Source organism: Ambystoma mexicanum, chromosome 1p (genome assembly GCF_040938575.1).
Source record: "Ambystoma mexicanum isolate Mex_15411 chromosome 1p, UKY_AmexF1_1, whole genome shotgun sequence".
NCBI classification, from domain to species: Eukaryota; Metazoa; Chordata; class Amphibia; order Caudata; family Ambystomatidae; genus Ambystoma; species Ambystoma mexicanum.
In genome coordinates this window covers 598,008,255-598,033,345 of record NC_090921.1, presented here as the reverse complement: position 1 = coordinate 598,033,345, position 25,091 = coordinate 598,008,255, and positions in this window count along the sequence as shown.

Genomic DNA, 25,091 nt, shown 5'->3' with positions numbered 1-25,091 from the left:
TTCTCAGCCAATATAGTCAATAGCTGAATACAATCGGGTCTGCACGTTTCCTCTGTTGCTCTGCAAATTAAGATGTCGTCCACATATTGCAAGACAATACTTCTTAATGCGATATTGCTTAAGTCCATCTGTAGGACTCTGTTGAAAATCGAAGGAGACTCACAGTACCCCTGAGGTAATCTTGTGCTTTTCAGACGCATTTGCCTGAACGTGAATGACATCAAATCCTGTGAGTCTTGGTGCAATGGGATTGAGAAAAATGCATTTTTCAAGTCAATCACCATGAAATATTTTGCCTCAATGGGTATATTACATAGAATTGTGGACGGGTTAGGGACTAGAGGGAACTCAGCCTCTACAATACCATTCATTGGCCTTAAATCCTGTATTAATGAAACACTTGTCCCTTTTCCTCATGCATAGGTATTCTTGGCCTGAATAGAAACTCATCGAGGGTTCTCATGGTTTTGTCTGCAAGGCCTGGTAGCCCTGCCATTAGTATTCGCACTCCATACGTGAATATTTCTGGTTCCAATGGAACAGCTCTCATAGCCGTTTGTCCTGCGTATGCTCTAATCATTTCGCATACATTCAAATAATGCATTCCTGGAGTTGAACATACTATGCCCTTCTCCGTGAAGGAGATTGTCATGTTTAAATTCATCATTAGGTCTCGTCCCAATATATTTACTGGGGTCTGCCATGAAAACAGTAGTGGCATGTTCATGCCACATTCTCTTATAGAAACTGGAAGTTTGTTTATAAAAGGAACACGACTTGTTGCTCCTGTGAAGCCCTGAGTATTAATGGCATCGCCGGACAAGGAAAACTTGCCTTCATGTATACACAAGCGTGTTGCACCTGTGTCAACTAAGAAGGAATATTCTTTATCCCCTATAACGACATCCACCTTTGGTGCCTCGTGAGGGTTTGCTGTCACTGATAGGATAGAACACATCAGGTTTCCCAGTGAGCTAATCCATATATAACTTTGTCCCATGCTGAGTGAATGGACTTCCTCCATCACCAGTGTTATTTCTCATTCCAGGATTCAGCACCTGTCCTGTACTTGTTATCTGTGACAGTTGCATTGGTGACTGTTGAGACAGTCCTTGCAGAAAATGTGTCATATTCTGAGGTTGCAAGCTTTGCTGTGCTCCCGCGCTTGCTGCTGCACCATGTGATTTTGTGCAACTCCATTTCCACCCTGCTGCAAAAATAAAGGTGGATTCACCATCCCTACTTTTGTTCCTTGGTCATTTTGCACCATGCCTTGACTTTTGCATGTGCGTGCTAGATGCCCTGTCATCCCACACGTCCAACATATTGGCGGTGGTCTGATTATTTGCCCATTTCACATGTCCCGGTATCTCTCTTTAGCTCGGGTATCCTCCCGGTATCTTTCTCTATTGCTCGGGTACCCTTGAGTCAATATTTCTTTCCCCATATATATACACATTATACTCTTACTCTGATGTTATTTTTGTCCCACCTCCCTCCGTTACCTTCCCTTACTTGTTCTAAGGCATGCAACTTTTTACCAAAGTATTTAGTCTTTTTTCACTCACCGTTCGCATTTTTTTCCTCTCTGGATGCTCGGGACCACCCCCTTCGTTACCGCCTCTCCTTGCTGTTCGCTTGATCAGCTGCTCGTAGAAGTGGGAAGGGGTTTGTGGGGGAAAGCACAGGTTCCTTCAGACCTCAAACTGCAGGGTTTTCACTTAGACTATACACTATCTATGGGGAGCCTCTCTGTCTACTTAGCCGGATGGCAAAGGACTTGTGATATTGCCGAGGACCTAGAGTTACTTATGTCGACGGCCAATGGGTGTCTTATCTAATCGATAATCGATAACCATCTATCTCTGCTACCAAGTGTGCAGTAGGACCTCAGCCAGCACATAGAGCTAGGAGTTTTCCAACAGCACTTTAAGATGAGCATCAGTACCCTTGAGATGGATGGGGATGCAGATTAATACTCTCGCATCAAATCAATAATGACAACTCGATAGTTTGGCAAAGGAAGTCAGTTTAATGACAAGTACAAAAACAGGGAGTTCATGAATATCAGCAATCGCTTGATCTTCCTTCTCGCTTCAACTCCAATTAATTTCAGAAAAAAACACAACATTTATACTAAAAACCCGTCATCACTGACGTGTAACTCTCAAAAACTTTGGCATGCAACTCTATTGGTTCTATTGGTTCTAGGAAGGTAACTTTATTATAGGTGCTATATCTGTATATGGTAACGGGGAGTGTGAATTGGATAGACAATGTCATGTGGGGCATCTAAGCCCTTCCGTCAAAATGGTTACTGTAAACGTCACTAAAAGTACAACGTCTCATTGGTCCTACTAACTATAGGACCCTAGATTACGTGGTCCACTATGATTGGGTTGGCAACAACCCCACTAATACTTTTCCACTTGCTTAGCAACGTGCAGAATAGCCAGCCAGGTGCAGGGAGTTCGTCTGCACCCCCAGCTTCCCTCCAATTATTGCTACAATCACTTATCACCTCAGTGGTCATGTGTCAATTATTTCTTTGTGGTTGGCCTCGAGACTGCTTCTTGGTCTGGAAAAGTTAAGACATCTGTGCATGGCACAAGTCCATGCGTAGGTGTAAAAGTTTCATCCCTTCTCGCTCATCTGGTCACGTGATTCTTCATACAATTTGTGCATATGATTTAATTCTGCCAGCCATCTGCCATCTGTGGCTTATCTTGACCTTTCTGAACAGGATACTCTGTTCTTCTTTTCATAAATTGTATCCACTGTTGGTCTATTTCAGCTGATACGACCTTGGCTTCTTGGCACAATTTGCCTTCGTCTGAGTTTCTCTCTGTCTTCAATTTTCGATTTGTTTGCTGCAAAACTCTCCTCTTGAGACCTTTAGCAACCCTTGGTTGATTCTGCTCTTGTGCATAGTGGAAGTATACTTTTATTAAGTGCTCCTTTTGAGGGAGATATTTATAGGTGGCACTTGCCGCAATCTATCTTACTACTAAGCATAAGCAAGCCTCACGATTTCTGTGCTTCTTGCGGTTCCTTGAATATGTACAAGTTTAAACTAACTGAATATCTTCATCGTGCATGTGGCATAATTTCTGACATCTTTGACATTGACTATTTCACTTTAGGCTCAGGATATCACTTATCCATGGTGTTTTGTCTCTTTTCATCATTCGCAGGTCGTTATATCTTCTATATGTGAGTCAGTCCAGGTTCTTGTGACATCACCATTCGTTTTCCTTTAGTATCTTTTTAGCTTCTTCAGGGATTGCATTCTGAAAATCTTCATTCTGTCTCATTTGTCGATATGGTTTTCTCAATGGGTACCTTACTGTCCAGGTTTTCTTAGGTGTCGGTACTTCAACAGGTGCTGTTCTTCTGATAGGTACTGGAGAGAGCCCAACTGCGGCTCTCTGCTGGTTTATTTGCTCATCATACGTCACATATTTCAGCGTGACCGTTCCTGGTACTTCAAAATGGGCCGTTGGAGTGTGAATCGAGCTTGGCACCTCCTCTACAGACACTTCCCCTGAAAGTGATCTATACCAGCAAGACCCCATGATTTCTGCGTCAAGACCTGATGTGGTGGAAACAAGAGTTAAGCGTTATCGCAACCCGCCTCGGATAAATAGGCGGAATCTGCCCACCGATTAACGTTACAGACCATGCCAGCTGCTATGGGGAAAGATAAAACAAGAAAATTGACAAGTCAAAGCAAAATGGACCAATTCACCACAGCCGCGGCGAGCGCACAATTGGACCACGAACAATCAGACACCATGTTAGAAACAGAGCATAATATATCCCTGAAGGATATCATGGCTGCGATAACAAACTCCAGAACCTCCATGGAACAAAAGATGGATAGCATCAGCACAGACGTTTCGCTCCTCCGCCATGATCTTCAGAAACTGTCCTCCCGCACAGGAGAAGCGGAACAGCGGATCTCTGGGACTGAAGATGGGCTGCGCACTATGGAACAAAGGATGGCTGGGGTAGTGGCACGTCTGAAAACACTGGAGGAGAAGGCAGAGGACAGTGAAGGCCGATCAAGACGAAATAACGTTCGCATCCTGGGCGTACCGGAAAAAACGGAAGGCCCTTCCATGGAACTGTTCCTTGAACAATGGATAACCGACATGTTTGAACCCCAGACATTCTCGAAGTTCTTTTCAATCGAACAAGCGCACTGTGTGCCCACTGGAAGACCGATATCTGGTGCACCTCCACGCACCATAGTTGCAAAACTGTTGAATTATAGAGATAGAGATGCGTTACTCCAGACGGCACGGGCCAAAGGCACACTGACCTTCAATGGATCCAAGGTAACATTCTTCCCTGACTACACAAGGGAGGTTCAGTGAGCCAGGCAATCTTTTGATCAGCTCAAAAGACAACTCCAGACCCTACACGTGAAATACGGCTTGCTCTTTCCGGCCCAGCTCAAGATCTACCACGGCGGGACAACAGTACACTTCACTGACCCAAAAGAAGCGAGGAACTGGGCAGAGAAACACATTGAAGGCGACTGGAGACTTGCAAGCAACAGAAGCAGAAACAGGAACCGGCGTGAGCCACCAGACAGAAGGCGCCCAGCTCCACAACCTCCGATGCAGGAACCACCACAACAAGAGGAAATGGGCTGAAACAGTGACACTAACAAGAAATACTACTCCGTTGCGGCCCATTTAATGGACTATCATGCCACACTGATATAAATTAGGCATGCGGCCCGCGAGGCACGGGAGTACTCATTGTATCAGCCAAAGCAACGCCCTCAACTCAAGACTTGAGACTCGGAACACCAGACTTGCCAAAGAACAGTAAGTCGAGAGGAAGGTGTAAACAGTTCACAATAAGTTAATCTGGCGATATAGTTGTTTGGCGCCAGTAGAGTTAGGGCGACAGATACTTCATGTTGGGAAGGAGTATAGGGAGGGGGGGCGGGAATTTGTTTCATGTTAGTTATGTTCCAGGACACCACACCATCTATAATGTTAAAAAGCACACCATCCCTAGCACACCAATTGTCACTCCACTCTTGCCAGCAGTTCACACAACACAATTGGAAACACATGTCCTGACAGGAAACCAGCCTGCCCTTAACCTTGGCAGATATTATTATAGCATGAAATACCTCAATACTATCGAGGGCCCGACGCACACAGTTGTCATCCATACACGTGTCAAATGGCGGGAGTCACTAACGTGAACAAAAACAGGACAATCCGAGTGATGACATGGAATGTAAATGGGCTCGGCAATTGTATCAAAAGGCGTCTAGTACTGCAAACACTGAATAGACACTCCCCGGATGTGGCATTCCTGACGGAGACACATCTAGCCGGTATCTTTAGATGCACCAACTACAGACTAGCATTCCACGCTGGTTTTACCATGGGGTCACGAGGGGTACTGATCCTAGTACACAAAAGACTCCCCTTTGTGCCCGCATCCATTACGCAAGACACGGGAGGGAGATTTGTACTCACGACAGGTACAATTGGTGAACGCTCTGTGACCATGCTGGTGGTGTATGCACCTCCTAACCTACTGACCCCCCTGACTAATGACATTACGCCTCTAATTATGAATAATCTTGCAGACCTTACGTTGATTGGGGGAGACTTTAATGAGGTAATGAACGTGGACCTTGATAGAACGCATAGAAGATCCAGAAACCCGAACACACGTACAAAACTTGCCACATTCACTAGCGCATTGGGGCTGCAAGACGTATGGAGAATGCTGCACCCTGCCACAAGGGAATACTCATACCACTCTGGTGCACACGCCTCGCTGTCTAGGCTGGACTATCTTCTACTGCCACTAAATAACATGCACGAAGCACGTGAGGCACAATTTCTCCCCAGAGGTATATCAGATCATTCCCCACTTGTAATAACCCTTAACACCAGCAGGTCGATCCCCCCACCCAGCTGGCGTTTGAACAGCTACTACCTAGTCTTCCCAGAGCTAGTTGAACATGTTCAAAAGACCACTGAAGAATATTTTGAGATAAATACTGACTCAGTGGATAACCCGGTAACATTATGGGAGGCATGCAAGACAGTACTCAGAGGGGAAATAATAGCCTAGACCACGGCCCATAAAAAAAAACAATCAGAAGCAATACGCCATGCCGAAGCGAAAGTGCAAAAAGCAGAGACCGATCACCTAACCCATGACAATTCGGAAACGCATCGCGCACTACAATTAGCGCAGACACAACTTCAACACATAGCCCTAGAAAATGCAAAACAGGCACATACTGCGATGCGCGCAAAGATATACGAAACAGGGGATAAAGCCGGGAAAATGCTGGCATGGCTGGAACGTAGAGACCTGGGCTTCAGCCAGGTCAGGCAACTGACAACAGAAGAATCAGAACTATTAGTGACAGACGTAGACATAGCGGAGGGTTTTGCAAAATACTTAACTGAGCTATACAAAGCACCAACCTCACCACCCGTAATGGACATCCTGGAGGAGATTACTCTCCCCACCCTAAACACAGAGCAGTCTACTCTACTAGAACAGGTAATCACTGAGGAAGAACTAACCCAAGCCATGTCAGAACTCCAATCGGGCAAAACCCCAGGCCCGAACGGCTTCCCCATCGAAACATGGAAAAAAATAGGAGCAAATGTAATCTCCCCACACTTACTTAGTTTACTACAACACTCACACTCACAGGGCTGTCTCCCTCCTGACCTAAGGAAAGCCACAATTATAGTCCTGCCCAAAGCAGATAAGCCACCCGATAAATGTAGCTCCTACAGGCCCATTTCTCTCATAAACTGCGAGGCCAAAATATTGGCAAAGGTACTAGCCAACCGCCTCCAACAAGTCATACACACACTAATACATCCCGTCCAGTGTGGATCCATGCCACAGAGATCCACTAGACAAAACATATATAGGCTACACACAGCACTGGAGAAGCTACCTGGGATACAGGACCCCCTGGCTTTACTCGCCATAGACTTCGAGAAGGCGTTCGACTCGGTCTACTGGGAGGCAATATGGGCTATTATGCAACGTATGGGCATAGGACCGTACTTCATGGGTTGGGTCAAACTGCTTTACAACCGCCCCGAAGCAGTCACAAAGGTAAATGGACATGTCTCCAATCCCTTTCAACTAGGCAAGGGCACGAGACAGGGTTGCCCCCTGTCCTCCCTAATCTTTGCAATAGCAATTGAGCCACTAGCAATTCTATTAAGATCTACACAAACATGGAGCGGCTTCAGATGGTCAGACGACTGGGAGGACAGAGTATCCCTATATGCAGACGACTTGTTAGTATATCTGAAAGACCCACGCAAATCCTGCCCCATAGTGACGCGATTATTAATAAAATACGGTGCGTTTAGCGGCCTTCGCGTCAACTGGACTAAATCCATACTATTCCCACTGAAACAAATAGACAGCGCGGTGCCAGATGAGTGTCCATACTGTGTAGAAAAGGAGAAATTCAGATACCTAGGCATCCAAATTACGAACAACCTAACAGACTATGTGCCTAATAACCTATACCCATGACGAGATTTAAAGAAGACGTCCGGCACTGGATGTCCCTACCACTAACACTACTAGGCAGAGCCGCACTCTTTAAGATGTTGGCACTCCCCCGCTTCCTCTATATACTCCAAAACGCGCCACTACCTATAGCGCCCAACGAATTCCATAAAATAGATCAGACGCTCAGAAAACTGCTATGGAAGGGAGGTCACCCTCGCTTAGCATTAACCACACTACAAAGATCTGTATGGGAAGGCGGAATTGGACTGCCCCGATTGCAAACCTATTACTGGGCTAGTCAGATGGCAATAGTGAACGACAGACTCCATGCGGACATAACATTGCCACACAACAGAGAACAAGATCCTAACCGAAATGAAAGATCCGTATTAAGATACCTCTATCGGAAAAAAGACCGATCTGCTGCCCCATCCATGCTGTCACACATATCCCTAACATGGACAGACACCCACAAATACTTAGGCTGGGACAAAAATCTGACCCCAGCTCAACCGTTGTGGAATAACAAACTACTCCCGGAAGTGAATAAACTTCCAAAATGGCACTCTCGGACCCAATCGGGCATCACTAAAATTGGCGACATAGTGAAAGGGAACGAAAAAATACCATTTGCGGACCTAATCACTACCTTCGCTCTGACGATAAATGAGCAGTATCGCTACACACAACTCAAACATACACTACAGACCCATCTCCCTGAGATGATTGACATGCCTGATTACACCCCTTTAGAACGTAACCTATTCCCGGATATGATTAAAAACAAAGTCACATCCACAATGTACAGTGCCATAACATCCTTTGCCACCGGGGAGCTATCGAGCCTGAAAGCCAAGTGGGAGGGGGACGTGGGTGACATACTCCCAGAGGAATGGGTAACTGCCCTGATGTTCCCCAGAGAAACAGCGATCTCCTGCAGGCTAAGATTGATCCAACTTAAAGTACTGCATAGGATATACTACCCGAATGTGGCACTATTCAAATGGGGTAAGATCTCTTCAGCCTGCCTGAGATGCAAACGAGAAGAGGGCTCATACTATCACATACTATGGGACTGTACCATAATCCAACAATACTGGCAGCAGTGCTGCGATGATCTCTCAAGAGTACTGGGTAGAACGATCCATAGAAATGCAAAACTGTTACTGCTGGGGATAGATGATGAGGTCGAACTGTCACGCTACGAAAAACTGCTCTTATTCACAACCACTGCGTTAATCAAGAGAAATATAGCGCAACTCTGGGGCTCTGAAACGGCAACAAGCTATGAGCAATGGACCACGGATGTGAACATTTGTATTGCAATGGAGAAGAGAGTCTACACGGCCAGGGGCTGTCCTGAGAAAGGCCCAAAAATTTGGCAAAAGTGGGAGGACGCACACTGAGAGGTAGCCCCCGTCAGGAATTGAACTGACATCCAAGGACATGCACAGAGATTGGAAATCACATACTACTGGCATAACAAAGGCAATTGACAGTGCTAAGTAGCTTCATTGTAATGGGTACGTGGAATGCATTTGTTGGTGGGTGGGGAAGGGACATAACCTTTATCTCGCTGTGCGAGACGTATGTTTTCTTTATGCGTAAAAAACAATAAAAATTGTTGTATTAAAAAAAAAAAGAGTTAAGCGTTATGAGCAGTCTTTCCTTTTGCCAAGTCCCTCATGCAGTGATGATTGCTACAGAGTCTTCCATGGAAGGGTGGGGTGCCACCTTGGGGGCGCTCACCATTCACGGTAAATGGCATCAATCGAACAAGTATCTCCACATAAACTATCTAGAGCTATTGCTCTAGCACTGAAATCCTTCCAGCGTATGATAAGGACCAAGATTGTCCTCATTACAACAGACAGTTCCACAGCGATGTACTACGTCAACAATCAAGGGGGACGGAGGTCTCCATCTCTATGCAAAGTAGAAGTGGGGACATGCTTTGAGCATTGAGTTTAGTAATTCAACACATAGCCGTACACCTTCCAGGGGAGGAGAATATGGAAGCGGATAGGCTCAGCAGGTTGAGAGCCACCTCAGACGAATGGGAACTGAACCAGATAGTTCTCAACAAGGTTTTCACTTATTAGGGACATCCAAATGTGGACTTTTTTGCCACAAAGGAGAACACCAAATGCACTCTCTATGCCTCTTGGACAGATATGTGCATGAGATCTCTGCGGGAAGCATTCCAAATACCCTGGGACGGCCTGAGATGTTATGCATTTCCCACAACACCCTGACTACAGAAGGGCACTCACAGGTTCAGGCAATCAGTGGCCTGCTGAATGATATTAATAGCCCCACAATGAACCCCCAGATTGTGGTACTCAGATCTCCTACACCTGGCTCAGCAAAGGCCCATTCAATTGCAGACAAAGCAACTTCACGTGTTAACCCAACAGGGAGGATCTGTGATTCACTGCGCCCCGGACAAACTAGCCCTCATCGCATAGGCATCTGTAGAGGGTGGCTGAGGGGCTAAAGCCCTGGTTCTTTTGGTTGTAGCCCCGGATCTTTTACAAACCTAGCAACACCCCTGCCTCATAGTTAACTCTGAAGTACCTAGGACATTTGGAGCAGAATTTGCAGATCATTCAAAAAGCTTGAAAAGAATCAACCGGGGCCTAGTACAAAGGTTAATAGTATCGAGCCATTGATTTGCTCTCTGGATGCTATTCTATCTTTCTCGGCACATCTTACCCAGTCATGGGTGCATGTGGACACTTGTAGCACCTATTTAAGCAGCTATTGGCGCATATAGACATTTGGATAAACTACTTTTTCTGTCAGCCAACCCTGTGGTCAAGAAAAATGTACAGGGACTAATGCCCTCTCTCTCGCCCTCATTCAGTGTGGGACCTGAATATAACTCCGGCTGCGCTTGCACATAAATCTTTTGAGCCAAAGGCATCCACAGGCATTAAACTAGTGACATGGAAAACAACAATTTTAGTGGCTTTAACATCTGACAGCAGAGTTAGCGAAATCCAGGCGTTAGCCGCATAGGCGCTGTGCATAGTGTTCCATAAAGACAAGGTGGTCCTAAGAACTCACCCATTTTTTTTTGCCTACGGTAGTCTCGGCCTTCCAGCAGGAAACAGTACTTCCTACTTTTTTTCCAAACCCCAGATCTGAGGCAGACAAAGTATTACATTGGGTCTCATCACGGGTTGGGCGGAACGGTAGAAAATGTGGCGGTAATGCTTCTACTGCTGCATTACTGCTCCCTCCAATCCCAAGTTTGGGCGGAAAGTAGAAGATTTACCTCCAGCTTAAAGCTGGAGGTAAATTCTGCCACTTTCCACCCATTTGCGTCACTATTACTGCAGTGCTATTAGTGCCCGTGGTAATGGCGCCCAACATGCCCCATAGAGTCCTATGGGGATTTACAGCCTGTTTTTAAACAGGTTTTATTGGTTTTTGTACGCATATACTTACAATGCAGTGTATAATCATGTACATATTAATAAACAGTTTCAGTACTGGCATTATGAAGTTCCTAATCTAAGTACATTTATCCCGGAACTAACTCTCCCTCCCAAATTCCATCCCCAACGTGTTGCCTGTGTTATTATCATTTGGTCTATGTGTGTGGTAGTTTCCAAGGATTGAATTGCTTGTGGTGTCTGTGGGCATAGCTCTCAACTCACCCGCTTTTGGCGGGTGTCACCCGCCTTGCAAAGGGCTGAATCACCCGCCCAGCCTCCTGCACGCCCATTCACTCCAATGGGCGTCTCACCCGCCAAAAACAAAATCGGGTGATTTCACCCGTCTTTGCGAGACAAATGGTTGAGAGCTATGCTGTGGGGATATGTTCGCTGTCGCCGTTTGTGCATCCGCTGGTGCAAACAATGTCTGTGTCAGTGTGCCCCATGCGGTTATGTCGTTGCTAGTGTCAGAGAGGCTCCAGTGTATCGCTCGCCTCCAAGCTGCTGTTTTGGCTAGTGACCATTTTTTAAGATCGTGCCAGTCTTCTATATTGGAGCCTCTCTGGGACTTCCATGTCATTGCTATACTGCGTTTGGCTAGTATAAACACTAAGCCTTTCATCTTGGATACATAACGTGCAAGTTTGGGGCGTGGGAAGCATCCGAGCAAGCAAGCTGAAGGAGACAATGGATATATGTTAAGGCCCCCTCTATTTATTTTTTCTCAACCCATTCCCAGTAAACTTGTATGGTGGGGCATGACGAAAACATATGTAATGTGCCGGCCTCTGAGGCGGCACATCTAGGGTATTATTGCCGAGCAGCCCCAGGGAATCTCGGTGTCCCAAGGCGAGTTAAGTATGCTCTATGTGTTACAAACAGTTGGATGAGTTGCAATCTTGCATTTCGGGACACTTTCTTGTGATATCTCAATATCTCTTACCAGTGTGTATTTTAGAGCGGAGCGCCAAGGTCTTCCTCCCATTTAGTCTTTATCGTTATGTCTGTTGGGGGTCCGCCTTAGTTAAGAGAAATTCATATAACTTATATATTGCGTGTCCACTCTCAGCAATGTCGTACAGGGTGTAGATTACAGAGTGTGTTTCCATTATCTCCTTGTACATTGACCACCTGCACACAATCGCATTTATGTGCGGTGCAGCAGATATTGGCCTTGGTGGAGACCAGTATCAGCTACTAACTCTCGAAAGGTTATGAAGGAGGCATCTTGGATAAAGTCTCCTACTGTGGCGATGCCTTTTGGGTCCTAATGTGTGCAAATTCCCAGTTGTGCTTAGGATGTTGCTGGGACCATTGAGACTAAGGGGATCTGTACAGAAAACTGATCTGTCAGTCTTATTAGTGCAAGTGCTCTGTCCCATAATTGGATTCCCAATGTTACCAAGTAGTGTTGTTAATTGGTCTGGGGCAGTTTGTTTCATAGTAATTCTTTCAGAATGTAGCGTGGCACTGTGGGTTGAAGTAGCTCAGTGTCTAAGGTGGGTCCATCAGCCAACCATCCCACCACAAACTGTAGTTGCCCTGCAATGTAATATAGTTCAAAGTAGGGTACTCTGATGCCACCCTCCTCATATGGTCTTTGCAGTGAGGCTCACGCTATCCTGCATCTGACATTCTTCCACAGGTATTCCCTGCACAAGGAGTCTATGGTTTTGAAGAATGTATTAGGTATGTTAAGGGGGATGTTTACAAAATAATGTAGAAGCCTATGGAGGGCAACCATTTTCTACAATGCTTCTCTGACTCCTAGGTATCTGAACGTAGGAGTGCTCCATTGTAGAGCAAGAACTGGGAGTTTGTCATGTAGCGTTTCGGCTAGACTGGCTAATGGAAACAGAGATGACTTCTCTATACTAATTGTAATGCCTAAAAGCTGGGAGAAATGCAATAGAGCTTCGATTATAAGTTCTAAGTTGTCTTCCGGGTTTTGCAGATATATAAGTGTATTGTCGGCATACATGGATATTAAATGGTGTGTTCCATGAATGGGTATGCCTGCTTCTATTTATTCCGTTCTTAAATATGCGGCCACTGGCTCCATAGCTAAAATATACAGCAGCAGGGATAATGGGCAGACTTATCAAGTGCCCTTCTCCCGCACCCAGGACTTTGAGAAATATTTGCCCGTCTTAACTCTTGCTATTGGGTCGGTATATATTAATCTCACCCATCGTATATAATTCGGGCCGAATTCGAACCTGCGTAATGTAGCGTATAGTCAGTCCCATTCAATGGAATCAAATGCTTTTATTGCGTCGAGTGCCGCTATCGCGCAAGGTGTATCCCAGGAAGCGGTGCTATACATAACATGATGTAAGCGCCTTAGATTCCAGGACATATTTCTGCCTGCCACATATCCCGTTTGGTCGGTATGCACCAGTGTATGTATTACTGTGTTCAGTCTATTAGCTAGCGTAGCAGTCAGGATTTTGCTGTCTTGGTTAAGCATGGGCAGGGGTCTGTATGAGCTGCACTCCAATGGCGGCTTGTTGGGTTTAAGGAGGGGTATAATTATTGATTCCCATAAGCTGAGTGGAAGGAGGCTAGAGTCGTACGCTTCGGTCAGAGTGTTCAGGCAGCGTGGGGCCAGTGCCACAGCAAATTCTTTATAAAATTTGCTATGCAGGCCATCTGAGCCCAGGGTTTTCCCGGTAGGCAATTAACTTATCGTGTCAATAATTAATCCGCCATGATAGGGGCATCTAAGTTGTTGATTGCCGCTTCTTCAAGCCTAGTGAGATTTCTCTCGCACAACACTTCTATGTTTACATGCATGGTAGTGGGGTTTTCCTGATATAAACTACGGTCAAATTCCTGAAAAAAACATGTTTATCCCCTCTTGGGTATTGCATATGGTGCCCTGTTGTGTGTGTATTGAATAAATGGGTACACGTTCTTTCCTTTTATATAGCCAGGCTAGCAGTCGGCCTGATTTGTCCCCTTCCGTGTGCTGTCTCTCTATGTATTTGGAATAATTATACATGCCCAGTTTTTCCCAGCAACTCAAGCCTTGTTGACGCAGAGCTGTTTCATTTGCCTGGTCATCTTGTTGGTCTGTATGTGATTGTGTTAGTTTTTTTAGTGCCTCTTCCATGGAGGTAAGTTCCCAGCAAATCGTGGCTTGGATGCTCCCTGACTTGGCTATTGCAGAGCCTCTGATGACTACTTTTAAACCTTCCCATAGAGTGCTTGCGCTGGAGACACTGCCAGTGTTTTGTAAGAAATATTCTGTAATACTGTCTTTAATATGTTCTCGAAACAAGGTTTCTTGTAGGGCTTCACTCCTAAGTTTCCATGTTGGAATTGGGGGTTTAGAGGGTATGTATTGCCACTTCAATAACAGGGGGGTATGGTCTGATAGGACCGTACTTTTGTATTCCGCTGTTAGTTCATCCATTAGATCATTACCCACAAAGAAGTAATCAAGCCTAATGTGGACAACTTGTGGTGTCGAGGTGTGCAAATAATGTCTGGAGTGTGGGTGAAGCGTTCTCCAAATATCTACCTGGTCGAATAACGTCAGGAGCGTTTTCAGGGACATGGCCAGTGGGGAGGGCTTCAGAAATGTTGTGTCTGACCTGTCCACATGTGGGTTCATAATACAATTACAGTCTCCTCCCCATATGATGTTGCCTTTTCTGTATGGACCAAGTCTTGGGTAAAGCGTCTGGAAGAAAGCCACTGTGCTATATACGTATTTATTAGGCAAGTGTCTACATTTTCTAGGAGCCCTTATATAAGTACCATTCTGCCTTCATTATCCGTTTTAAACTGGGTCACCTTAAAGGTCACTGTACCAAATCAGTACCCCGTGAGCATATGCTGAGTATGGGGAGCCTATAACACATCCACCCCATTTTCTGGCAATTAGAGCTTGTTTACCCATTGTGAGGTGGATCTCCTGTAGTAGGGCAATGTCAATTTTATGTCTACGGAGATAAGTGTAGACTCTATTTCTCTTCACGTAATTTTGTCAAGCCCCTGACGTTCCAGGTGAGTAATTTTATGTTGCTAGACATTATTATCTATTCGCTGTGCTTGGGACTCGTATCCAGATCCAATTGACATCCCTGCATCACTACTCCTTATAAAATAGTCTAACATTATTGGATTGGTTTGTGATTCAGTGACTCTTTCAGTGACAAGTTTCTCTTTAACTTCCCCAACTAACAACAGTCACCATGCATTGCTACCCATGCTCAGGCGCGTCTGCTTCTCTCGTCTGCGTACAGGTCTGGTGCTGAGGCAAGTGCTCAGTGAATGGACGCAAAAACTAGTGTCCAAAGAAGAAAAACTCTGCTGGCGGGTTGGTAGCAGCCGTGGGATGGGTCTTCTCTTTCGGGAACAATGATTAAGTTCTTGACGTGGGTCCTGCCGTAAGAAGCAGACTAGATGATGACTGCAATCTTGAGGGACGGTCCGCCCAGCTGGTGACCCGTTTTTCCCTTCGTACCCAGCAGGCGCCCAGCTAGCTTGTTCAATTCTGTCAAAGTGTAGTGAGCGATATCCCAGCCTCTAGGTCGTGCCTGACATAGCTGCAGAGGTGTCTCTTTGTTTAGCTGGTGTGGTATTGCTGTCTGTGGGAGGGCTAATCCTTTCTCTGTCCATCCAAACTTGTGCTTCTTCTGGAAGGTCGAAGAATAAGGTGCAGTTTTTGTAGAGAACTTTTAGTCGAGCTGGATACATCAATGTGTATTTCAGGCCGGCATTCCAAAGCCTGGCTTTAGCCGATGAGAAGTGTGTTCTGTTTTTTGGACTTGGAAGGTAGAGTCCAGGTACACCGCCAGGTTTGCTGCTGCTCTTCGTATCGTGCCACCTTGCCTTGAGTAGGATAATATCTTCTCCATGTCCTGAGGACTTTTGCTATATATTGAGGACTTTTGCTATTGTAGGTCTTGGAGGGACTCCTGGCAGAGGTTTTCTGGTGAGGGCCCTATGTGCCCTTTCGATCATGCTTCCAGGTCCAATGTCTTGCAAAAACATATTCTCCACGTAAGATGTGGGGTCTGTTCCTTCTCTTCCTTCTGGTAGGCTGACATTACGGACTTTATATCTAGGGGTTCTCCCTTCAGCAATCTCTGCCTTGCTTTCCAGTAGACCGACCTTTTGCTGCAAAATGTGGCCCTGTTTATGATTTACCTGGGTCATTGCAATGTTGTCCTTCAGTTGCTTTTCCAAGTTCCTGGTCCTTTCGGATAATTTCCGGACATCCTGATGTAGCAGACCCACATCAACTATGACGGCATCTATCTTTGAGCCCAATGAAGCTTTTAATTTTGCAATAGCCAACAGGATTTGGTTGTTCGTCTCTCCCATCTCCTTTGCTTTATCTTGCCACCATAATGTCAGTGGGTACTTGCAACTGTGTTTTAGCTTAACTGTCTATTGTTCTTTGATCGCCCTTTGGTTTGGCTGCCTTAGGACACATTCAGCTTGCTTGTATGCTGTGATGTTATGTGTAGAGCTAAAGTATTCCAATAGTGTTGCTATCAAGAGGTGGGCTGTGTCTGACGTGTAGCTTTGCATGTCACTTGGCTTCTGCAATGGCTTCACTTATATTCCTCACATATTGGTTGGGACGATGTAGGGAGGGGTCTCCTGGTGCGTGGGCTTACCAATGGGCTGCTTTTCTATTCAATCCCCCAGGCACTAATGGCGGTTCCCAGTGTCCTGCGGGTAGCCCAGTGACCAGAGAGTGTTTTTCCTTAGGTTTGTTTGCTGGGCCTACCCCTCCTTGATGTTAATCCGGAGTGCCTAAGCTCTTACTCTGTGGCTTGCTTTTTTTCAACTGTGAGGGGGAACCAGGATATGTCTATGGATCGAGCCTTGACCAGTTTGCGAGATTTACTGATTTTCTGCCATTATGAATGTCTTCTGTGGGTTCGCAAACTTTGCGTTATTGGAACTTTCTGTACTTGGGCGGCGCATGTGTGGGTGGCCTGCTGGGAGATCCTGTGCGCCTCTGTGCGCTGATGTGTGGGGACCGGGGAAATAGTTGTATGACCCTGTGTGTGTGCGCTACGGCCGGACTCTGCGCCGAAAGTTCTTGTGGTGTGCTGTTGTATGGGCACTGTTGGCTTACCTCTGCTTACTTGGTTGTGGCTGGGCTTGCACTTTCCAGAATACGCTTGTTATCACAGGTGTTTCTCTTTGCCCTCGGCTATTCCTGTCTCGGATGACTGCAGCGCAGTCGCAGCCACAATTTTGATTTCCGTCTAGTCACATACGAAATCTGCTGGAGCAATCAGTCTCACAAGCGAGGAGTTTACTCTGCCAGATTTTGGATACGATTCCTTTTAATTTCAAGTTGAATGGGAGTGGCGAGTCTATTTTTCTCAACAGATAGTGTCAGATCAGGCAAGAGCTCACCAAGAAGCCGTCTCACACCATGGCTGCTGGCCTCGTCCCCTTGGGGGACTTCCAGCCTTACCGCAACTCGGAATCCTGTGCTAATAGAGCCGGACCAAGTTGAGGTAACTCTATTTGCGTTGGGCAGTATTCCGGCTGATTTACCGCCGGGATACTGCTCAACTTGTGATGAGACCCATTGTCTTGATTTTCGCAGAGCATTACCATTCTATTTGGACCGGATCAAAGACCTTACAAAGTTCATCACATTTGAAGGAACTTCACCAGGGTCGAAAGCTTCCAAAGTTTCCATAGCCAGATGAATGGTAGTGGCTATTTCAGAGTCATACAAACTACAAGATAAGCAACCACTGACAGGAATGCATGCATATGCTGTCAGGGTTAAGACCACAGCAGTAGCTTACAAAGTACTGTGGGATGTCATTATTAAGGGTACCACTTGGGCTTTGCCTTTAGCCTTCTGTAAACATTACTGACTTGACACTAGTGCAAGGTCAGCTGCACCTTTTCTGCACCTTTTTTTGGACAGGCAGTACTAAAAATCCTGTTCGCCAATATTTAATAATAAACTGGTCCTCCTTCCTAATACATGGTGCGTTGGAACCGTCCATATAGTGTGGAGGAAATTGGATGGGACGTATGAGTAATACTCACTATAGCGACTGAAGTACTCCTATTCCATAGTCCCCTTTCCTCCATATGACCCGCGGTCCATTCCCCTAACTAAAACCAACAGACTAAACAGTCTTGTGCACAATGCTACACAGGGGTCTGAGGTAAGGCGCAGATGGGTGGGGCTAGCGATGCATGGTTATGCCCAAGGCCGTGCTTCCAGGTGCTCTAAATTTAAAGGAGAAATTGCATTTTTGGGATGTAAAATGGTTCCGTCCCTGTACTATGATGCCCATACAGTATGGAGGAAAGGGGACTATGGACCTGGAGTACTTCAGTCACTACGGTGAGTAACTTTTTATTTTCACTCCAACAAATCCCGCTTTCCCAGGACCTCATGGAACTAAAGATCATCCTATCAATCCCAGACATCTCATTCCAGCACCACCCAGGAGAGCTACAAAGAAAAATCCCAGGCCTATCAGGGAAATCAGCGTCGCTGCGGTTCTTCCATCAGAAGCCAGGTTCCAAAACAGGCATGACCAGGCCCGGGTCTAGCCCACCCATTCCACACCCCAGTGGGAAGGCGGCCATCTAACTTCATCACGCGGTGAAATTCCATCACTGCAGACAAATGGGTGTTGTTCCTAATTTGGCACAGCCACACTGTGGAGTTCATTGGTCACCCCCACTCCAGTCCTCCAGTCTCAGAGGCCAAAAAACAATTACTGTTGATCCTGTGCGAGATGCAGTCCCTCCTTGCCAAAGGAGCGAAAGAGCCTGCGCCAGTTCATCTGCAAAGCACAGGAGTATACTCCAGATCCTTTCTGGTCAAGAAAGAAATCAGGAGGTTGGAGGCCCATAATCTACATATGCAGACTCAACAAGTTCCTCAGGTTCCAGACCTTCCACATGGCGATGATCCAGCACATAATGAGCCTGCTGCAAAAAGGGGACTTCCTCTCCTGACTAGAGCTGGACAATGCATATCTCCATATTCTAATCCTTTGGTGACACAGATGCTTCCTATGCTTCACAGTAGCATGATAACAATTCCAGTTTAAAGCTTTGCCCTTCGGCCTAAAGTCAGCACCAAGATGTACATCAGGTGTCTCGCACCAGTCACAGCCCACCTATGTTGTTCAGGGATTCACGTCTATACTTACCTAGATGACTGGTTGGTGAGGGCTGCATCACTACCACTGGCAGTTGAACAAACAGAGGCAACAATCCTCTGCATAGTTCACAGAGAATCCTAGTGACGTCTCAGAACACTCGTTTCTTAGGGTCCCGTCAAAACGCACTAGACAAAGTGAAGTCCATTCTAGCAAAAGTCCTCCAGTTGCTGCAGTCTGCACTCTAAAATCCCTGCTAGGAATGATGTCCACTTGCGTCACCTTGTATCCACACTACAGACTCTAGATGAGAATGCTTCAAGAATTTCTGGATGACCCCATGAAAGAGAGACCAACAGTCTTGTAATTTAATTCAGTCCTCTCCGTGTATGGTATTGACATACCTGAAACTGATTCCGATACATGGATCTTATGTGAGTGCTTGGTAGAAACTGCGTCAGACTTGGGTTAGGGAATTGGGTAAAGGAATAACAGTAAAGGAGTGGGATATCTTGACAAGAGTTGGTACGCAATCGAAGATGAATTTGGGCCTACGATATGTGCAGTAAATAATTCTGTGCTGACTGTACTGGACTCCATTGAGGATGTTTGGTTTGGTCATGTCGGACGATGACAAGTGCTGGGGCTGTGGTTGCAGCAGGGTCATCTTATTGCACATGTTATGGGTGTGTTCAAGGGAGATTGACTTCTGGAATGATGTCCTGGATAGATTGGACTTAATGTTGCAGGATACACTACAGAGAACGCCTTGTTCGGTGATTCTCTTGTCAAATAAGGAGAGAGGTCTGGTGGTTTGGGAGCATGCTGAATGAATTAACAGAATACCTATGGTGGCGGCAATGCAAATCCGAAGAGTATGGAAATCGAGGGAGAAACCAAAAGTGGAAGGATGGCTGTTGGATTTGAGAATACTATCCGATTATGAGAAAGTAATGTTTAAGAAACAAAAGTGTGAGTGTTACTCTGAGATTCGGGGATCATTTGATGAGATGTATGGTTAGTGTAGGTTTTATTGAGCGAAAGATAACTGTGACCTGACAGGAAAGATGTTTATTAAGATATACTATTATTTGTTGTTGTTTGTGCGTGTTTGTGATGTCTTGTCTGGTCTTGTCATATGTGGTAGATAGCTACAATAGGATGGGGGATTTGTATAGTAGGTTTGGATATATGTTGTAACTACTTTTTATGTTATAATTGAACTGAATTTTAGTACTGTACATATAGTATTTTTTCAATTTGAACCTCTGATGTTATGAAAATGTTATAGTGTTGGTGTTGCCATGTGTTTAAAAGATAAATAAAGGGATTTAAAATATTTAAAAAATAAAAAAAGAATTTCTGGATGCCTGTTGACAACAAATATCGGGATCCTGGGAAGACAAGATTCATTGACGCATCCCTTTCGCAATACTCTACATTGGTGGAGCCTTTGTCTCCATCTCAATCAAGGAGTGCTTTCTCACCTCTTAGACCAACAAATCACAGTCACCACGGACATCTCACTGGTGTGCTGGGGAGCTCACACATGTTGTTTTTGTGCCAGAGGCCTCAGGTCACCTGATGAGAAGACGTTTACCATCAATGTCCTAGAGCTAGGGCCATGTTATGGGCACAAAACTCTGTCAGGCCTCAATTGCAGTGCCGGGTGGTTCGGATCTTCACCGACAACCCAACCAGTATGTTTTATATCCGCAAACAGGCTGGCACCCGCTCACCTGTTCTGTTGACAGAGACTCAGGAGATGTGGTTGTGGATACTGACTCACAAAATGTTCCTTATCCCCTCTCACCTACCGGGAAACACAACACAGAGGCGTATTCCCTCAGCATGGAACTCTGTTCCTGCCACGAGTGGGAACTTCTGCATGACCGGATTCTCTGCATCTTCGCCAGGTGAAGAATTCCAGATGTTGATCTCTTTGTGAACACAAAGAACAAGAAGTCCAAGGTATATAAACGGGGACGCTTCTTTTTATTCCCATGGGAGGGAATGTTGTTCTACGCCTTTCCTCCAATGCTCAGTGTGCTCAAATAGCAACAATGTAGGATATTCCATGGTGGCTCTGGCCTGGCCGTGGCAAAGCTGGTACTCTGATCTCCTAGAACCTTCGCCAGCCCGTTGCATCAGGCTGCCTCCTCTTCAGAGCCAGTGAGTCTATTTTACACCACGACCCAGCCACCCTCAACTTGACGGTCGAGCTCCTGCATTACTACAGTTTGGGAATGTACCTCTGCCTCTAGATTTCCAGCATGTCCTAGCCATGGCCTGTGCACCATCTACAAAGTCATGTTACAAGAGCAAGTGGAAGCTATTGGCCATCTGATATACTGATCAACATCTTGAAGCATTTCATGTACAAGCCCCGGGAAGTCTTGCCGTACTTCCTGTCTTTGGTCAAATCTGGGTTGGCACATTCTTCCATCAATGTGCATCTTGCAGCCATTTAACGCTATATGCGTTCCCCAGGTACACCTTCCCTGTGGTCTCTCAGACTGGTCAAGGAATTCCTTAATGGACTGTTTTTCTCCTTTTCTCCTGTCCGAGGCCATGCTCCAGCAGGGAGTTGAGTATGGTACTCTCCAAACTAATGGGTCCTCTCTTCAAGCCTCTACACAAGCCCTCTTTGAGGTTTGTGTCCTGGAAGATCACCTTTCTGGTGGCCATCACTTCTGCCAGGTGAATAGGAGAAATCCAGGCTTTTTCCTGTATCCCTCCCTACTTGACCCTTTATCAATCCAAGGTGGTCCTTTGCACGAACCCCTCTTTCATGCCAAATGTCCCATCTTCATTTAACCTTAATGAGCCACTGGTTTTGCCTGTGTTCTTTGGATCTCGTGCGTCTCCTGCTAAAAGCTCCCTGCAGTCTCTGGATGTGTCTCAGGCCCTAAGGTTCTATGTGGTGTGAGGAACCTAGGGGCATCCTCAGTTCCTTCTCCCTGATATCCTCTGCTCAGGTGGTCAGGGAAGGGCCATTGCTTTTGGATCCTGACCCTGGGGGTGGATATGTGAGGGAGGATCCCCTGGGTAGAGGAGACTTGGGGAATGGAAGGTGGATGTCCTTGGGTGAGACACGATATCCCCATTTCCATTTCATGGTGAGCCTTTAGTCCCAACAGCCTTTGTGGAATATTGTCATCCTTTTTTTTTATTGATTGAGCTGAAATGAATCAACTTTACAATAATTTCTTAAAACTAAAACGTGAACAGTATAAAATTCATACATAATCACACCTTGTCACATAATTTTCTTAAAAAAGAAAAGAAAAAAAAGAAAAAAAAGAAAAAGAAAAAACCCACAATTATTAAACATCACAGTCAATTCAGTTAATCTGCATACAACTTGAAATCTTCAATAAAAAATTGAAAAAACAGATGGCACCAATTCTAAGAGGAGTGGACAATCCACACATAATCATAAGCCACAAGTTCTCAGAAGTCATAGCTCTGTACTCTTTCACTGCTGGTTTTAAATAAAAGGAGCGTGCCTCACATAAGGCTCTACGTTCCACTAACAAATGACGCAGGGTCTCATTCTGCGTTTCAATTTTGCAGTAACGACAAAGGTTCTCTTGTGCAGGAATGATCTTACGTCTGGACAACACTTCCTGAGTTGGCCATAAATTAAATCTCAATCTCAAAAAGTCTGATCTGTGACCTGGAGATGGAGATTTGGTTATGTAAGATTCTGGTGCACTGTATTTCTTATGCAGGAAAACATTGCCATCAAAGTCACGGTATGAAAGTCATTTGTCTCTAATCCTTGACCAATCCCATTGAAATAACTTAGTTTTAACATGAGCGGGATTTTGTATCAAAACATCAATTGACACATCCGCATTGGCCAAGGCATTAATTACTTCCTCACGCCACCTTCTAGCAAATTCATCTTTTGACAAAAGGATATATTGTGCACGCAAGCCTATAAGGATGTCTGAGTTGCTGGATAAAAGACGTTTCCTGCACAAGGTTCTTAGTTGCCACAAATACCGCGTATACAGGGATGTCAAACCCAATTTTGTTTGGATCCAAGCAACTAGAACACAGTTTGGAAGACCAAGGATGCGTCTCCAAAATCTAGCCTCAAATTTTCCCCAAATATTTTCTGACAAAATTGGTAAGGTTTCAGAGCCATACAGCATAATGGGGGTTACTTTATGCTGATAGTATGTTAAGGCTGGGGTTATAGAACATTTCCCATACTTGCCCTGAATGATGATGGATTGGGAAATTGTCATATCTAGTTTTGATCTCCAGTTTATCAATTGTGCTTTATTTTTAGCACCAGAAATCATAACCCCCAAGTATGTATATTGTTTAACCCATTCAAGTGGCTTCTTTTGTACAACCCATTTGATGTTTTTGGTATTAGTTCTTTTATTTGAGTTGCATAACAACACTTTAGTTTTGTCCAAGTTGATTGTCAGTAAGCTTTTGTTAACATAAACAGACAGGGCTTCTAAAAGATTTTGTAGGCCCACAGGGGTTTTGAAAATTCGCACCAAATCATCAGCATAAAGTAATGCTGGAGTGCTTTTAGAGGCAAATTGTGGGGCGCCAGATGTTATCCCAACGAAGGCCTTGCAGGTGCCAGCTATAAAAAAGCTGAATAAGGCAGAGGCAAGAATGCAACCTTGCCGCAACCCTCTGTAGGTCTTAATAGAGGTCGATAAAAGGCCTGCCAAGTTTAGTCTAATTTGAATGCTCGTGTTATTATGCAATGCATTAATAAGTGCAATAATATAAGATGGACAGTTCTCCCGAGCCAATTTTTCCAGCAGCAGTTTACGTGATACGGAATCAAACGCTGCCAGCAGATCAACAAATACGAGATACAGGGGTTGTTTAATGGATTGATGATGTTCAATAATCGATGTGATTGCTAGTAAATTGACTGAGGTCCCCAAACCCGCAATAAACCCAGTCCGGCATGGATCGCACTTGGAGTGGTCAAGTACCCATTTGTTGAAATCCCTGAGAATGAAGTGTGCAAAAATCTTCCCTGAGGCATCCAAAAGGGCAATCGGCCTATAGTTGGACAGGCAGGTCCGATCGCCCTTTTTAAAAATGGGCACTATCACAGAACTTCGTCAAGAATCTGGAATAGTGTTGGTTGTAAGGACCTGGGTAAAAATATTATACATAATTCTAGCCCATAAATGCGGGTGCTGTTTGAACATTTAATTGTTCAGCCCATTGGGTCCAGGGGCCCTTGAGCTACTGGATTTAGGTATAAAATACAACACATCTTCTTCTAATATCTGCATGTGATCTGCACCCTGTTCAATGTTTGATATCTTAAACTCCTCTAAACCGGTACTAGCATATAAGGCTGTATAGTATGAGATCCAATCAGCCTCCAAAACCCCATTAATTTGAACTGGTTGCTGTCTTGAGTGATTAGCGACATTAAGAAGAGTCCAAATCTCGGCAATATTTTTAGAGCCAACTGCTAATAACATGGCTTCTCCATCACATTGGTATAGCCAGGATTTGTGCGCCCTGATCCAGTTTCTATATTTATTTTTTAAGGATTGTATGACTTTATATCTTACTAACCGGCAACATCAAAGCTTGTTTCTTCTCTCTAAGAAAGCTGGCTAAACGCTGTTGCACTTCTTGGTCAAACACATGTCTTGGTGCATAATAAGTGTGTGTATTAGTGCAAGAACACAGCTTGTAAATAAGCAGAGAAGAGGTATACGGTTCCCCTGACCAACCCGCACCTATGCCGGCTTTCAAGATATCCTTGTCCAGACTTTTTAAGAGTGATTCATTCCATCGGAATCTAGTTCTTATGTTGTTAACCGTTAAGGAGGGTATTTACCTAGCACTACCGGGCCCAGGCGCCACTGCATCACTTTGCCAGTGAGCAGTAAGCATCTCGTGCTCGCTATTGGTCTGATGTAATACCTCAAATTTGGTCAACAAGTTAAAAGTGTTTGCATCTACATAGATGTAATCAATAATG